The sequence below is a fragment of the Anoplopoma fimbria genome, chromosome 2, assembly GCF_027596085.1.
Source record: "Anoplopoma fimbria isolate UVic2021 breed Golden Eagle Sablefish chromosome 2, Afim_UVic_2022, whole genome shotgun sequence".
Lineage (NCBI taxonomy): Eukaryota > Metazoa > Chordata > Actinopteri > Perciformes > Anoplopomatidae > Anoplopoma > Anoplopoma fimbria.
Genome location: NC_072450.1, coordinates 26,465,092 through 26,474,222, shown reverse-complemented (window position 1 = coordinate 26,474,222; position 9,131 = coordinate 26,465,092). Strand labels below are relative to the sequence as shown.

General features: G+C 44.3%; 1 protein-coding gene across 1 annotated transcript in view; it reads right to left on the bottom strand.

Annotated features, from left to right (window-relative positions):
- LOC129104870 (tyrosine-protein kinase CSK) overlaps positions 1-7,768 on the bottom strand; it is a 40,385-nt gene extending 32,617 nt beyond the window's left edge. The window contains exon 1 of the mRNA XM_054615735.1: positions 7,607-7,768. The gene's annotated coding sequence lies outside the window, so the exon portion shown is untranslated. The remainder of the gene's footprint in view (positions 1-7,606) is intronic.
- Between the last annotated feature and the right edge of the window lie 1,363 nt (positions 7,769-9,131).

The window sequence follows — 9,131 nt, the reverse complement described above, 5'->3', positions numbered from 1 at the left end:
TTTTGATTCTTTTCATAATTAATCATCTTTTTTTCCTCACAATATAATCAAATAGAAACAATCAGAGTATCGATAAGGAAGCAAACAGATAAACACTATTGATAATTGTACTAGTATAAAAATAAAATCTTTACGAATCTTTACATCCCTACTGACGACAGAGAGGAACTATGTACGAGCACAATCATATTCTAAAAATGGAACAGTAGAACAGGATATTGTGGTTACAGCCCACACCATACTGGTTAATATCCATAACTGCTAAGTACAGTATTTTACTGATTTAGTCCAGTTTATGAGTGTATGCAAACAACTCCCATGCAGAGTGAAGATATCCTGAATATGACAATGACAACAGGGTGCACACGTGTGAAGCTAATGAGCAACAAGAGCATCAAAATAAACAAAAAGGCACTGGCCCACATGTGGAGTGGGACTAGCTGTCGCATTAGTGAGTGGTAACGAGGATCAAAAAAAAAAAAAGAATCAAACTTATTAGATACTGTAGAATAGGATGCCAGCTTGGGATATGACAGTAAAACATCTTATCCTACATTTTAGCTGCAATCCTTATTCAGATATGGATCACATCCCTAAATGTTCAACATTTTAAGCTGTGATTGAAAGGGTATGGGCCACAGAACCACGGTCACCATGACGACTTTCTTGTGCTCCTAGGATTTGCGTGTGTGATGAAATGGGAGAAGATGAGTCCTAAAGAATTATCCATCTGCCTCGTATCTCTAAATCCATCGCTCTGTATCTATTTATGCAACCGTGATGCTACCTTCCTCTCAGTAAGTCATGGGGCTCATCAGCTGGTGTATCAGAAACACGCCCAGATGTAGGCCGCGGTCAACAACGAGCACCTCCGCGCTGCACAGGTTTAATCTCTCAATTGAAAACATCAGGAAAAGAATGTTTGCTTTGATTAAAAAAAAAACGTAAAATAATCTCCCTTTCATAGAAAAAAGCTGTGTTAGAGTAGAGACCTAATTCAGGTCACTTCACTTGTCGGCGCTCTCTGTGACATCATTAAAGCAGACGCATTTCTGTGTATCTTAGCGATGCACTTCAAAACACTACCTCGGGAGTGCACGGGACGGCGGATGAAAGAGGAAGCACTGGAGCCTCCCCCGCTGAGACGGGAGTCATTGTCATTATCGTCATCATCAGCGATTCATCCTGTGATCTTTTTTTAGGACATTCACGACAATGGCAGCGAGAGTTTATTACGTCTATAGAGGAGGAAACCCATCAACTTCATACTGACTGCACTACTTCCTCTCTATCTACACATAATGGCCTAAATAGAATAGGCTACAGTGAACCAGGACACAAGCGCTGTTGTTGTTGTTGTGAGCAAGGGGAAGGTCCAGATCTTTGACCCAGTCCACTTCCTGTTTGACTTGGGATATCATGTTCTGAGCTCAGAGATCATTTATACATCACATATTTGTTTACATCACGAGAGTTATACACACACACAAACACACATACACACACACACACACACAAACACACACACACACACACACACAAACACACATACACACTGGGACATGGTGCATTCTCTGGGAATTCAAATTATTAACAGTTCATGGGTATAAAGACCAGATGCTGATGTCCATTTAGGGCTAATCCACTGAAAAAGATATACTGATAATTTAAACTTTTAAAAATATCGCCTTAAATAACTATAACAGATGCTTCCATATATACTGCATGGAGAAATCACAACCAACTGACAAATCTCAATCATCTCAGGGTACAGTATATCATCATGTCGCAACAAATGGTTATTAATATGGCGTTTCATTGTATGCCTTCTTTTTTTTTTTTGTTGCTATGACTGTTAACTGAATATCTGAACAGATTTTGTTTTCCAAGATGAGGGCGGTTAAAACCTGTAGCATCACAAAACAAAACTTCATTATTCAAAACATTATGAAAACAAGGCTGAGGTTGGACATGAGGCTTGAGAAAAGTACGGTCTTGGTTGAGGATCTTAGTTGAGGATCTTATCTAACTACAGCAAGTCGTTATTGTTAGGAGCAAAAAGTGGAACACTTTGTGTATTTTTCCAGTATGAAATATTGGAGACAAGCGGCTCGCTCAGTCAACGTCAGGTGGAACCGTGAAAGGTAGGATTCCTGGCACTGGTTAGACACAGCGGGCCGCCCTGCTGATAGAAGGCCATGTTTCAGTCTTATATCGTTCGCTATATAACAATGCCCCGTCACTTCTTTAGTTCTTTTCTAGGTTTCCTTATTAGATTCAATCCTACTGTAGTATGGGAGAATGTTAAAAAAGCCCAATAATATCATTTTTAGTTACTGTGGGGAGAATTTGACCTGAACACTGATTTTTTTTTTTTGTCTATATTATGTACATTTATATACAGGAGGTGGTTTCAAAGTCATATGTGATAACATCATCATATCTACATCATATTGTCACAAGATGAATTGGCTTTCCAATCCCCCCCATCGCAACCTGGGCTGAACACGGCCAGACATGACGTTACTGATTGCTTAAACAAAATCTTGACTGATAACAAAAACCTAAAACACTAAAGAGCAGCCTCAGATCTTTGGTTTGAGATGTGAAAAATGGTCTAAATTTGGGTTTTTTTCCCCCTGAAAGGATCCACTCAAAAGGAAGACGCGTCTGACTGTTACATTAATTCAAATCTTGCACAACCCCCCAAAAGAAACTCAGACCGACTCATGGCATCGTCCTGGTTTGCACCGCGGGGTAGACTTTATGTTTCATTTATGTGTCAGAGCTGAGATTTCTTCACAATGGCTTTTCTGAATGATCACCTCAGGTAGAAAATCGTTATGTGTATAATAAAACCTTTCAGCTGCAGGTTACAGGAACCGCTGGGGGTCGTCTGGTGCTTTCATCTGATAGATGAGGCTCCTTGGAGGATATCACTGCCTCTTAAATGTAGCAAGCGCAAAAACAATGATATCAAAGAAAATCTCTCTCTATTTTTTTGGGTGACACTGTTTGTTGGCAGTCGAGTATTGCATTTTTTCCTATGATGCATGGATGGAGTCCGTAACCTTTAATTGTCAACATAGGTACAGCAGAAACACATGAACCGGGCAAAGAGGAAACATTAACAATGAGATGTGACTTTACTGAAATGGCATAGTCTAAAAATGCTAAAATGTTCCGTTATCTGTGTGAGAAACAGTTCCCGGTGGGAAATCTCGGCAGGCCGTGGGCGTACGTAGTGAGAGACTGGGCATGTGTCCGGCCTGTGGCTCTACTCATTGCCTACATTGTGCAGCTCGCCAGCAGGCGTGGTGCTAGAAGCCTCCCGGCCCCTTCAAGGAGCTGCCTGACTGGCCGGCCGCTGCCCAGATGGAGAGAGGCCTTGTTGAGTTTGTGCGCAAGATGGCAGCCACAATGCCGCTATTCTACTGGGCGGCGTGATCACTGGGAAGGAGGGCATGACGGGGGTGGGGGTGGGTGGGGCTGCCTCTATCGCAGCTCAGCAGGTGCTGAACAGAGAAGAAGAGATGCAAAAGCAGAGGGGGAAATATTATGCACATATGAAGGTTTTTGGTTTCTCAAGTGCTGATTTAGGAAGCCTGGTCTTTAGTCAATCCTCCATTAAAGTTAAATGTGACGGTGTACTGCTGTGCTGCTGAAAAGCAGGGGTTTCTCCGCAATGTAGTTAAGGAGAAAGAAATACAAGGACTCAAAGCCATCGTGTTTGTGAAATTAATATCATCATAAGTGACCAAAGCTATGATGCTTCAAAAGGCAACACTTGTATCACCCCGTGAGAGAGTAAAAGATCAGCAAGGCAAAGACAAATTACCTGAAGACAAAAAATAGCAAAAACTGTATCTGCAACTGTATTGATAATGGATTCTTTTTTTTAAGCAAACATACTGAAATTTTCGCTGAACTAAAATGTCTTAAATGTCAATATTTAGCTGGTTTTTTTTAATAACTGTAAACTGAAAATCTTATGGGTTTGGACTGTTTTAAACAAATACCAAACAGCTCATTGATTCATCTTGCTAATAATCTGCACATTAACTGATAATTCTAATAATCAGTCATTGCAGTCCTAACATCTATCATACGTGTCTAAATAAACAGGACGTGTTGTATATTTGCTTCACACTTCTACCAACTATCCGAGTAGCAGTATGATGAGCAGGAAGCGCAGTAGCTTCAATAGGAACCGGCCAACAAAAGGCAGTCATGTGATTGATCGTGAAGCGATACACCTCTTCGGTCTCTTCACGTGTTTAAAAAGAGGAAGCACTGCAGGTGAAGTGCAGAGCTGCTGCTGCTGCCAGTTTTCGCGTTCCATCACTCTTCCCAAACAAGTGGACCGTGGCGCTGCTCGCCCGCTTTGCATCTCGCAACGTTTGCAATAAACCCGCATGAACGGGGATGTGCACGAAACCCCTTATCAGACACAGTGGACCACATCACGGTGCGTCTCCGGGTGTCTCTTGGATAAAAGCGTCTGCTAAATGACTGTAATGTAATGTGAATGTAATGTGAAGAAGCATGGGTCGCTATAGCAGGCCCGCTGAAGCGCAGACGGACGTGTACGCATGTGATGTTGAATGCATCTCTGCGGACTGACACAGCCCACCGTGCAGAGTGTGTCCATGCACCATCTGTGAGTTCCTGTTGCTCGTGAGTGTCAGTGTACTGTTAAGCTCTGCACCAGCGTCTCCCTGATAAATCCCCCTCCCCACCCCACCCCCACTCTGTTATTGCACTCGCTGATTAAAGAGACAGCGGAGGGAAGAGGCTGGAAGGGGAGGCACGGAGACTAAACGCGGTCATTGTGTCGAGGTCAGCGGGGCCTTGGACGGGTTTCAAATGTGCAGTGAGATGGTCGGCGTACGGACAGAGGAGCCATTACTTCCCTGCTGCGAGACGCATGAGACGGGCTCAGAGCTTAAACGCAAGACAGCAACGCGGCTCAGCCCCCCTCGCGGCTTTTAGGATGGACCAGACAGCCAGGGTTTATTGACCCCACCCCCACCCACCCCCATCCCACCCCCTCCTTTTAAACTCATCGCTAAAAAGGACAGAGCTGACATGAAGCCGGGACCTCAGACATATATCCGGTGGACATGTCATCTCTGGTCCTCGTCAAGCTGCACCTCCATTAGATACTCTAATCAGTCAGTCAGTCGGGGAGAGAGGGAGAGAGAGAGAGAGAGAGAGAGAGAGAGAGAGAGAGAGAGAGAGAGAGAGAGAGAGAGAGAGAGAGAGCTATTGACAAAGAGAAGAACTCGGTGTGGGTGAAGCCGCCTTACTAGATGAGCCCGACTTAGTAGTGAGACTGTACAGCTCTCCATCTGTTAAGACCAGGGCTGAGTCACGCTGTGTTTAGAGGACTGGTACACTACGCAGCACACTGAAATAAAACATTTTGTGCTTAAAATGACACATTCATTCTCGCACACCAGGTCATTCATTGTCAATACTCCAACTACAGAGCCTTGCGGCGCTGTAGTTGGACACACCGGCAGCCGGTAAGCCCGGACCGAGGCAGAATATGGATCCCTGACATTTTTCGCGGTCTGGTTCACCAGATTCCTCTGGGGGGGACAAACGAATGCCGAGCTCTCACGACCCCCACCTTCCGCCTCCGACCAATCTTGGTAACAAGATTCCTCTAACAGAAATCCCCAAAGCAATCATGCTGCTTCATCAGCACTCTGCACTCACTGTAATCAGCACAGCCACGGTTATGACAGGTGGGCATCATAATGAGATAATAACGGTCTCTGAGAAACAAACAAACGGACACCTGCTCCAGTTTACTGTTCTTTTATCACAATTTGTGGACAATTACACACAGAATAATTGCAATTCGGAAGACATATTTGTGTTGTCAATAAAAAAAAGAATAACTGCAAACTAATTGAGTATGGCATAATCGAATCAGGCCGTCCACTTAATGTCTCTATCCACACTATAACGCGCAAAATCAGATTGCTAGTCAGCCTCAAACTGACTACAAAACAGTTATCAAAATAGGCAACAAGATGTGGAGGGATGGTGTTTTAGATTATGAGCAGTAACATGTCTGATAACATGAGGGATGAAGCAGAGCAGTCGGGCATTCTTCACCTAAAGATCACGGGGAACACTGTGTAAAGTAACAATGCAGGCCTGCTATAGACGATGCATCGCTTTTGTCAGTCATGCCACAGCTTGCAAAGGTATGTACACTTCAGTCAGACAGCCAGTGGGGGAACTAACAAACAAGGCCGAAGCTGCCTGGGATGGCAGCCTGTTTGGATTTATTAAAAACCCCCAAAATCATTTAACAATAGCACAATTTATCTTTTAAAGGCGTTTCATGTTTGTCTTTTTGAAATCCGAGCTAAAGGGTCGTTGAGCAAGACACCGGAGCTCTACCATCCCCATGATGGTGTCCAGGTAGCTTAACCTGACCTTTGACCTCCCTGTGGAGTGTGTGCAAGAGGAAAAACTACATCCGTGTGGGATAAACAGCACGATCATAACAGTGTTGTTGGGTTTGTTTTTTTTAAATCTGGTGTCATGATAAACTCAAGTTGAAGCACACTACATTGAAATGCATTTCAAACGAAGACAAAACGCTTAAGAATGTTCTAATGGAATACACATTATGTTCAAAATGATATCAGTGCAGAGATACAGATCAGAGGCTGAACCTCAGCTCCAGCCTCCTCCTCCTCCTCCCCCTCCTCCTCTTCCTCCTGTCCTAGGCTAAAACCATCCGGGTCCATTATCGGACAGACTCGTGCTTTATGCTTTTTCTTTCCCCAGTACAATACAAAAGACAATAACAAAACGCCAGACCACAATATTGGAGCTACTTTGACATGCAGTGACGACATCTTATTACAGCTCCCCTGCACTGGACCACAACAAATACACACACACACACACACACATACATACATATATAATACACATATATATATATATATATATACACATACATATATATATATATTACACATACATATATATATATATTACACATACATATATACACATACATACACACACATACATATATATATATATATACACACACACACACACACACACACATATATATATATATATATATATGTATAGAGTGAGGAGGGGCAAAGGTCAAAACTACAAAGGCGTCCGACTATGGAACCAGAGGAGAGGAGGGTGGGTGAAAACCTCCCCCCCCCCTTGTTGTGTGTGTGTGTGTGTGTGTGTGTGTGTGTGTGTGTGTGTGTGTGTGTGTGTGTGTGTGTGTGTGTGTGTGTGTTGCTCCCAAACGGATGCATCGGAGGACCCGAATGGATGAGAACGAGCTCGTTTGGAGCATGGAACCAGTGTCCGATAATGGGTCTCGTGACGTTCCACCGGACGGTCACGAGAGCGGCTAAGGCTAGCGCGCTCCACCGGGGGTCCGTTGTCAGAGGGGGCTGCTGCCGGTCTGAGCCCCGGAGGGTGGCCGTGGAGCCAACCCCGGTCCAACACAGACACCCCAAAACACTGACACCCGACCGTCCTACCGAGGCTCCCCGCTGCCCCGCTGCAGCCCGGGACACAACCGAGCCTGCGGACAACTCACCCCAAAGATACCGCCGCGCTGTCGACCAGATGTGGCTGCAGATCAGCGATGAAGGCCCATGAGGAGGACTGCTGCGGGGGTCTGGGGGCATCCAGGTCGCGGTTACACAATCCCAGACGCGACTCCGCTTCCACGGTGGTGGTGGTGTTGTTGTTTTTTTTTTTTTTTTGTCTGCCTTATGTGTGTGTGTGTGTGTGTGTGTGTGTGTGTGTGTGTGTGTGCCTGTGGGTGGGGGGTGTGTGTGTGTGTGTGTGTGTGTGTGGAGGAGCTCTGCGAGGCCCTGCTGCTGCTGCTGCTGCTGCTGGAGGAAATGGTCTCCGCTCCGTCAGCGGAACGCGCATGCGCAGAGGGAGAGATGGATAGAGGGAGAAAGGGAGAGGGAGAGGGAGAAGGAGAGGGAGAAGAGGAGGCTAGCACAGCCGTGTGGCCAACAGGTGATACTGTCAGCTGATGGCGGACTTGTTACTGGAGGGAGGTTTAACCCTAAACTGGGATAGTTTGTTTTCCAGGCCAATGTGGTTCAAACTGGACTCCCACATGGGATAAACTACTGTTACAAAAACACACCCTTTCTGTCCTGTTACACATTAAATATGATACACATATACAGATAACCCCCCAAAGGGACACCCCCCCCCCAAAGGGACACCCTTATTCATAGTGCATTACTTTAGTTTTTTGTGGGAATTTCATTAAATGTCACCCTTTTTTTTTAGTCGAGCGCGAGGGACAACCAGTAAGTGCTGGTCAGAAGACCTGTGGGGTTTATATATACAGTACCAGTCAAAAGTTTGGACACACCTTCTCATTCAAATACTTTGAAGAATGTAAAATATAAAACATATTGTTTTGTTGAGCATTTGTTTGTTTACCACATAATTCCATATGTGTTCCTTCATAGTTTGGATGTCTTCAATATTAATCTACAATGTAGAAATTTTTCCAAAAAAAAAAAAAAAAAAACCATTGAATGAGAAGGTGTGTCCAAACTTTTTACTGGTACTGTATATATATATATACACGGATTTATAAAGTGTCTGCCTGTTAAAGGGACCCATTGGCAAAATGTAAACAGTGAACATTCCTAAATGAACATGTTTGATCCATTCCCATAAATAACACAATAATTACAGGGTATCCAATATCGGCCTCCTTAGTTGGCAAATAACAGGTGTAACTAATAACATTAATGGTGGCTCCATCTCCATCTCCAAATCGGCTAGCTCAGAAAGAAAATATGCACCAAACCAAAGCCCTGGAAGTAGAGCACCCAAATAACATACAGCCGTGATTAATGTTTTTGCTTACACCTTTATCATGCTATGATGGGTTTGAATGTACGCTGCACAAAAAGGCCCAGAATAACTCAAGCGTGCCGTCAGACGAATTTGGGCCACACACACACACACACACACACACACATTTTGACGTGTCAAAGTAGGAAAAAGCACAGGCAGGTGCGAATGGTAAATTAGTGATGGCTGAATTCCATATAGCTGCTTCCGTTTGAGGGTCCTCGTGTCCT